Raw genomic sequence first — 9,178 nt, forward strand, 5'->3', positions numbered from 1 at the left:
ATGTGGTCTCAGTCTGCGCCAGACTGCATGTGGTCTCAGCCTGGGCCCTGCAGACTGCATGTGGTCTCAGTCTGCGCCAGACTGCATGTGGTCTCAGCCTGGGCCCTGCAAACTGCATGTGGTCTCAGTCTGCACCCTGCAGACTGCATGTGGTCTCAGCCTGGGCCGTGCAGACTGCATGTGGTCTCAGTCTGCGCCAGACTGCATGTGGTCTCAGCCTGGGCCCTGCAGACTGCATGTGGTCTCAGTCTGCGCCAGACTGCATGTGGTCTCAGCCTGGGCCCTGCAAACTGCATGTGGTCTCAGTCTGCACCCTGCAGACTGCATGTGGTCTCACACTAACACTCTTTAAGTAGGTCAAGTAGGGAAGTAACCCAGCCTTTTCCATCATCCTGCTGATGTCATGCTGACCTACAAAACAGCAGCAGCTGCCGGGACCAGGCAAGGCGCGCACGGACCCTTTCTCAGCCCAAACTCCTCCTCCTCCTCCTCCTCCTCCTCCTCCTCCTCCTCCTCCTCCTCCTCCTCCTCCTCCTCCTCCTCCTCCTCCCCCTCTTCCTCCTCCTCCTCCTCCTCCTCCTTTCACTTTCTCTTCACTCCCTGGTAGAGAACATTTTCCAAACTCACACATTATATATTCAGGATCCCCCCATAAAGTTTTCACGTATTCATTTAAATACATACACACATAATATCATCATACTCTCCCCAACATTCACACACATTTTAGTCTCTCATGACCTCACTGAAATCCCAATCTGTCATGTCCTGTCCTCATCAGCAATTATACCACTGTGTCTCCACGCCAGAGATGGGGACTTGGACTTGAGACTTGGACTTGAATCGGACTTAAGTCTCACTCACAGAGACTTGACTTGAAACTCATCCTCAAAGACCTCAGAGTTGACTTGGACCTGCAAATGATAGAACACTCTTCCATAAGAGACTTTATACTTGAATTGGAGTTGTGACCAAAGACTTGAGACTTGACCTCGAGCTCAAAGACTTGAGACTTGACTTGAACTTGCAAAAATTGTGACTTGTGAGCATCTCTGCTCCACGCTATCTCTGACGTTTCATCCAACGTAATATAATCCCTGTGCCACACCGTACTGTACTGTACTGTACTGTACTGTACTGTACTGTAACAATGCCTCTGTAATTAACTGATCTATGATGATGTCAGCTCTCTGTCTGTGCCATTGCACTTTATAAAACACTGTGTAGCAATGTTTTCTCTTTGAAGAAATGTGTCCCTGCCCATTGTGCTGGTTGCATCTCTTCCTCTCATGAGACCCTAAAAGCATATCAAATATATTAAAGTAAGCCAAATCTCTGACTCAAGAACTCTTACTTTATTCGACAACACACCCTTTCCTTCCTTTCCTTCCATCTCCTTTCCTCTCCTCTTCTGTCCTTTCCTTCCTTCCCTCTTCATTTCCTATCCTTCTGCAACCCAGTTAGTCGCCAGAATAAAACGGCTTGTTATCTGTCTGCAAACCAGGCATACGTACAATCTCCACGTAAATTTGAAACAAAAAAACTGCAGTTATAACCTCACCTCTCCAACATTAAATGCAAGTAACACAACTTTGGTTATTTTTAGAGAAGTAAAATATCTTATAATATTATTATATTCTAATAATTAATTATATTATATTATATTTGGAAGGCTCTGGCTCAACAAGCTTCTCAATGTCAGCTAGGGCTGGGCGATAAAACGACAGCAATATATATCGCGATAGACACGTGATCAATACAATAAAAAAATGGCTCGATAGATTGCATGAAAAACATAAGAGCGCTTCTCCTCCGTGGCTCATAAACAGCCTATCATGTCCTTTGTTAATACAGCGTGCTACGAGTGACATGGAAACAGCCAATCACAGACAAACCCCCGAGCGTGCACGCGCCCCAGCTGCCACTAAGTGGATTCTGGGCCAAAATATTTGACTGGTACTCTAAGGCCTACAAAATAACCCTTCAGCCGGAGGCAGAACTCGCCATCTTCGGCCCGCTCCGAGGGGGTACGGTGGCGCAGTCGGTAGCCCTGTTGCCTCACAGCTAGAAGGTCCTGAGTTCGATTCTCACCTGGGACGCTGTGGGCGCTAGAGTTGTGACCGCCCCATATCTTCAGTGCCTACTGCCCAGGTGGGCTATCTCGTCGAAAGAGCCTTTCTGTGTGGAGTTTGCATGTTCCCCCGTGCCCCCCAGGGGGTTCCTCCGTACATAACCCCCCACTAAAAACATGCAGAAGATCGTCATCCGACCAGTGACGACAACATCTGAAGTTGGTCCGCGGGCGCTGGAAAGAAAAAGCGACCACTGCTCCTGGCCTGCCCCCTGGAGGAAAGGACAAGCCTGGATGGGTCAAATGCAGAGGACATATTTCACCGGCCACCGTCAGCATGAGTGTGTGTTGTGGCCGCATGCATGTGTTGAAATGTTCGTGTGATAATACGGGACGGGCTTGTCCATCTGAAATCGTGTTTTTAATCGTGTCCAGTGCAACAGTCTCTGACACAGGGGACAACTGTTGCCAAAAATGCGTATTCTGAAGGAATGAAAGTCCCCCTCTTTACCTTCCTTTCAATTGTGGTTGACGGAAATGACCTCTGTCATACAAATGGAGAGACTAAGGTTCCTGAGGAATTTCTCAACTATTTCTCAACTATTTGGGACCCGCGTTTCTAGCCTACCTGGATGAGGTTAGGGGCAACGAGTGACTCGACCCGCTGGTTTCTTATAGACCCCTTTGCATTGGATCTCATGCACAATAGAGAGCCCCAGGGATGACGTATTTTTGTAGTCGGAACGTGGAGGTCCCGGACTTCCATAAAAGTGGTCCTCATGTGTGAAGATTATCCTACTGAACACTGGTTCGCGTTTGATTAAGCTTGCGTTGCCCAGAGACCTTATTAGAGGCATCGCGCCAAAAACCCATTCAAAAACCCCTTAGGCGAAAACAGTGAAGAACCCGGAAGTATTAGCATTGTTATTCATTACACGCACACAAGCACTAGCTATGCGGCTGGTAGCACCACATTGCAATATTGAATATGGATCATATATTATGTATGTGTATGTTTTTGTTGCTGTTGTTGTTTTTCCTGTCTGAGCCTCTTCGTTTATTTTGTTCATGTATTATTCAAAAGAAATTGAAAATAAAATATTGGGGGGAAAAAAGCACAATCCCTATGGCAAGGAAAGCAACATTTCAAGACATTTCAGATTTTTGCGTGTGCCAATATCCGGTTTTTGTGACCGCCTGTTTACATGGCGGTCACTTTTAAAAGTGACCCATATCCGATCCACATATACATTTGGGATATCGCACCTGTGTGTTTTGCACTTGCTTAACTCTCAAAACGACCCGTACGCATACAATACTTGCCCTGGATGCCGGAGAACGGAGTTCCTATACAGTAGTAACAACATTCAATTTCGCATCATAAGCCATATTTAAAATTTGACTGGGGCCAATGTGAGCAAGAAATTAATTGGGTCACTTCTATAGTACCAGTCAGTCTAAATGCAGCTTAAGATGAGGTGAAGTTCAGCCAATCACAGGGAAGCGTTTGAGCATTTTTGACAAGTTCATTGACAGCATACAAAGCGAAAGCTGTGTGTGTGTGCGTGCGCGCGCGTGTGCGCGCGTGTGCATGTGTGTGTGTGTGCGTGTATGCGTGTGCGTGCGTGCATGTGTGTGTGTGTGTGTGTGTGTGTGTGTGTGCGCGTGCGTGCGTGCGTGTATGTTGCTGCTTCCTCTCCTGACAGTGGGACTGATCGGCGAGGCTTCGCAGACGAGGCTGGTAACCAAAACAGAGGAGCGAGAAGAAACACACAAACACAGCCCCCTCACACACACACATACACACACACACACACACACACACACACACACACACACACACACACACACACACACACACACAAACACAGCACACTCACATACACTCATCACTGTGTTCGCATCACACACCCACATCTGGAGGCATCTTTTGTGTGTGTGTGTGTGTGTGTGTGTGTGTGTGTGTGTGTGTGTGTGTGTGTGCGTGCGTGTGTGTGTGTGTGTGAGGGGGAGAGAGAGAGGAAGGAAGACAAGCAGTGTGTATGTGTGAGGTTATGAGATTGTATGCATCTGTGTGCTATGTTGAGTGTTTGTTGAGTGTGAACATATACATTTTGGGGAGGCACAGAAGAAGAAGAAGGGGTTGCTGGTTTGATTCCCGGTGGTGACAGTTGGGCCGGTACTGCCTTCTGTGCGTGTGCGTGTGCGTGCGTGTGTTTGTGTGTGTTGTAGATATCTACCCACCCCTCCAGAGGGACCTCGCCCATGTATTCAGTCATTTTAATGACAAACACATTCTCTGCATTTGGACACACACACACACGCCGCACTTTCCCTCTCTCTGTTTCACACACACACACACACACACACACACACACACACACACACACACACACACACACACACACACACACGCACACACACAAAACACACACACAGGCCAAATCCTTATGTTAGCCATGCAGTTGACAGTGACGCACGGCATTGTTTTATTTGGCTCAAATCAGACTCATATGTGTTGAATGAGTGGATGATAAACAACCTGCAGCGAGCCAGGCAGCCCCTCCATCAGGCTGCATCACACAGGCTTGAGTGGAACAGCCTGCAGAGCAGGGCTGAACTCTTGCTTCAAATTAGACCTATTAGCTCTGCGTCCTCCTGCAGGGATCCAGATGACAATTCACCGTCTTCCCAGAATTACCAACGCAGTCGCCAGAAGAAAATGTCGGCAGTTTACGTTTCGGTAACGGGGATGCACATCAACATTTCAAACGAACCGGCATGTTCCAAAATGTAAATTTGAATACATGACACAAGTAAAACAACTTGGTTGACGTTAGGGTTAAATAACAAAAACGGTAGATTTCACATAAAGTTGAGTAGACTGGGGATCGAACACGGCTCTCAGGTGTGAAAGGCAAGTGTTTACGCCCTCCGTCCACCCCCGACCACAACACTATTTCAATAGCAGACTCTATTAGGTGTATAACGTTGATACAATCACTGTATCTAGAAATGTTGATATGCAACATATTTTGCTTCACAAAATGGTGACATTCAACCAGGGGCGAATTTTCCACTGGGGACAGGAGGGACATGTCCCCCCCACTTTTCAAAACCTTGATTCTGTCCCCCCCCCCCCCCCCCCCCCACACTTTTTAAACTGAAAAAATCGTGGGTAAACTGAAAAAATCATGCTTAATACGCTACTGTTTGACCACCCATCATATTATGGCTGAGAATGTTAATTGAGTTGCTAATTATAAGCTATAGGCTTATAACCCAAACCCGAGTCCTAATCCGTATTTAAGCTCTTGTAGAAGTGAGCAGCGGCCATATTGTGATTTTTCTTCATTGTTCTATCCTTATTTGACCCTTATGATGAATATAAGGTCGCTTTCACATATAAGCTGTTTGGTCCGCTTTAACCGCGCCAGAGTTCCTTTCCTGGGATAGTGCGGTTCGTTTGGGGTGGTGTGAAAGCACAAACGAACTCTGTTGGGGAACAAACAAACAAACTCTGGTCCGCTTGAAAACGTGGGTCTCGGTTGGCTTCCAAGTGAACCCTGGTGCGGTTCGTTTGTTGTGCGAAAGCAAACCGGACTAAACACAAGAGCGCCAGTGCATCTGATGCACTCATGCAGTGCATCATGAGTAGAAGATGGTAGAAGGGAGCAAAACAAACACCGCTACTGTACACTGCACACGTGTACAGTACCTGCGTGACGTACGTCACCATAATACGTACGTCGCCATAACAACAACACATTTTTTCTCAACAGTTGGCCGGCTTGCCTATCTCCTTCGGTACGTAGGCTAGGCTAGGCTACTCATCTCATCTGCAGAATGAAATGTTCAACAGCTTGCTGCCTCATCTGCTGCTCATATTGGGCACATTCTTGTCAAATATTTATTTGATATTAACACCAAAGTAAAACCAGAAATCCCAACATCGCAGGTGTTGCTCCATGGTTTGTGTTTTGCGGATTCACTTGTGTTGTTCAGTCAGCCTAGTGTCCTCTAGAGAGAGAGTGGCAGCGGAAGACCAAAATGCGAGACTCATTAGCCAATGAACAGCCAGGAATGGGTCTCGCGCTACTTTTGCATGCTAAAATAAAGCTGATAATGTACAATTTGATTCAAGGTATGAAAAACCCTTTCAAAGTACAACACAAACTGTCTATTTTGCTGCAACTCGACAGTGCTGCTTTTTTTTACTCAAGAGTTCCAGGACCTTACTTCCTGGAAAAAGAAACTGGTCCATTGGAGTGAATGGAGATGTTGGGACTCTTCTATCTACATGGCTCTGAGTCAGCCCTAAGCCAGGCAAGAACCCTGCTGAAGAGAGGAGAGATTTCCCTTCTCTATTCTGTCCAATAGATGAGTGACTGTTTGGACCATGTGACATTGTTCAGAAAGTTTGCTGCTTGTGACAAATTGCTGTGTGAAAGTGAACAGACCAAATGAAAGTCGCAACAATGTTGCAACTTCACCCCCCCGAATCGCACCGAGTCCACCAGCTTATATGTGAAAGAGACCACACACACACACACACACACACACACACACACACACACACACACACACACACACACACACACACACACACACACACACACACACACACACACACACACACACGTTTAGTTTGGTTTAGTTTATTTCGGATGAAAATACAAAAAGAACATTACAAATTACATTTATAGTAAAAACATTTTAAAAATGGTGCACATTATGTAAATAGAAGAAAACAATTATCCAAGGATAGCCCAGTAAAGTAGCTTAAAGTTGCGAACTAGAAGCCTACTTATTTCCACTGGGGTCCTTTCTGCCAATATGGCTGATATCACCCGAAATTGTTACATAAATAAGAATATGGCAGGTTTTTCATAACCTAAGTAAGTTGAAGTAGTTTCTTATGATGCTCAGTGAATGTGTACATTCTGAAAAGCTTTGTGTTTATGTCAGCATCTGCCAGTGGGCCATCATGATAAGAGTAGGTATAATAATGTGTTAATTCCACTACAGGAGAGACTCGATGGCTCTGAAATTAGGTGGAAAACATTTGCATATATATTGCCATTGGCAATCAGCCAAAAGGCCAAAAAGCAGGCAGGGCGGCCCAGGGCGGGGTTACAGGATGTGATGAGGTGCGGCGTACTCGGCCATGTTGGACAGTCCATGTGCCACACAGCAGCTGAACCCTCCGTGTGGTGTCCTCATACTGCAGGCCTCGTGCCACTCGTTGGTGCTCTCGTCGTAGCGCTCCACCTTATTGAAGACTCCTTTGTAGAAGCCTCCGCACACGAACAGCTGGTCGTCCACCACCTCAATGCCAAAGCTGCTGCGTGGATTCAGCATGTCGGGCACGGCGCGCCACGTGTTGGTTAGCGGCTCGTAGGCCTCGGCGCTGCGCAGGTAGTTGAGGCCGCCCACTGCGTAGACGCGCTGTCTGTAGGCGATGACGCCCAAGTTGCAGCGCCTGCTGCTCATGGGGGCGATCTTCATCCACTGATTGGTGTCTGGGTTGTAGCACTCAGCTGTGTTCAGGTACCTCGTCCCATCGTGACCACCACAGATGTACACCTTGCCGTTGAGTACTGTGGCGCTGGCCTGGCTCCTCCGCTCATTCATGGGTGGGAGCAGAGTCCACTTGTCAGTCTGAGGATCATAGCACTCGGCACTGTTGAGACGGACGTTTCCATTGTCACCTCCCATGGCATAGATGCTGCCATTCAGTACTGCCACGCTGACAGAGCTCCGGGGATTATGCATGGCCGCCACATCGTGCCAAGTACGAGTACAGAGGTCGAACTTCCGCACGGTGCTGAGACTGTCCCACATTCTGTTGTGGCCGCCAACACAGTAGACAACGTTATTTAGGAAAGCGGCGGCGTGGTAAGCCCGGGGAGACTCAAGTTCAACATTTGGTACATTGACCCAGAGATCGGCGCGGGGATCGTATACCTCAATGCTATTTGTTAGCCCGCTGTCACTCCAGCCTCCAATGGCCAACAGGATGGCATGAGGCAGGCGCGGGCGAGTCAGAGGGTTGGAGGGTCTGTTGCTGGTGACATCATACATGGCCCTCTCTGCATCGAGGATGATCGCCTCACACTCGGCGTTGTCTTTAACCAGACTGTTGTTCTTCACCTGGTTGATGAAGTAGTCGGTGGTCATCAAGCCCAGGCGGATCTTAGGCAGCAGCACAGACATGTGACCTTCACGCTCCTCGGGCGAGTGGGCGATCCAGCAGAGGACGGCCTCGAACACCGTGCTCTCCTGTCTCACGTTCAGATCGTCTCGTGCCAGGATGTCCGTCAGCTGCTCCAGAGAGAGTTCCAGGAACTCTTCAGAGGCTGTGGCAATCTGCTCAAAGTGCTCCAGGATGAAGAGAAAGGCCTTGCTCCTCAGGCCCGGGCAGTAGTACAAGTCTACAAACTTTAAGATGCTGATGCAGTTCTCCGGGCAGAGCCGCACCTCCAGGAACTCACAGCAGGAGCGGACGACCCCCATGATGCCGAGGTAGTCTGCTGCTATCAACAGCTCCTCCACATTGTCCTCGGTCACCGGGACAGAGCGGGTGTAGGCGTACTCTATGAGGAGACGCATCATGTCTGCTGACACGGGGCCGGCCATGTCGTAGATGTTGTCCTGGGACGTCCAGCCATGGATGAAGAGAGCGTGGAAGTATTGGCTGCAGGTGCAGAGGACTCCACATGAATTGAATTCCACATCATCCACTCTGATCACCACGTCACACACTGACTCCTCCAGATGCAGCTCATCTGACCCTTCGTCTTGTTTGTTCATTTTGTTCAACTATCCTGGATGAATACCTTATACCTTCAACAGTACCTGTGATTTACTCAAATATTTGGAGTCTGCGTGAGTTTTGTCCTTCTCCTGGAGCTGGCACCAGCTTGCCGGTCCTACTTATAGCCTCTGATGGGAAGGATGTATGACATCACTGATGATGTCACAATGTATATGATGTCATCAGTGATGTCATAAATCACTAATGATGTCACTGTTTAGGTGACATCATCACTGATTTATTACATCATCAGTGATGTCATAGACATTGTGACATCATCAGTGATCTCA

General features: G+C 47.9%; 1 pseudogene across 1 annotated transcript; it reads right to left on the reverse strand.

Annotated features, from left to right (window-relative positions):
- Positions 1-7,204: 7,204 nt before the first annotated feature.
- Positions 7,205-8,884, reverse strand: LOC310794880 (kelch-like protein 10 pseudogene; annotated as a pseudogene). Its single transcript has one exon. The product of its transcript is annotated as a kelch-like protein 10 pseudogene (transcript).
- Between the last annotated feature and the right edge of the window lie 294 nt (positions 8,885-9,178).

The sequence above is a fragment of the Poromitra crassiceps genome, assembly GCF_964638095.1.
Source record: "Poromitra crassiceps genome assembly, chromosome: 20".
Classification (NCBI taxonomy): domain Eukaryota; kingdom Metazoa; phylum Chordata; class Actinopteri; order Beryciformes; family Melamphaidae; genus Poromitra; species Poromitra crassiceps.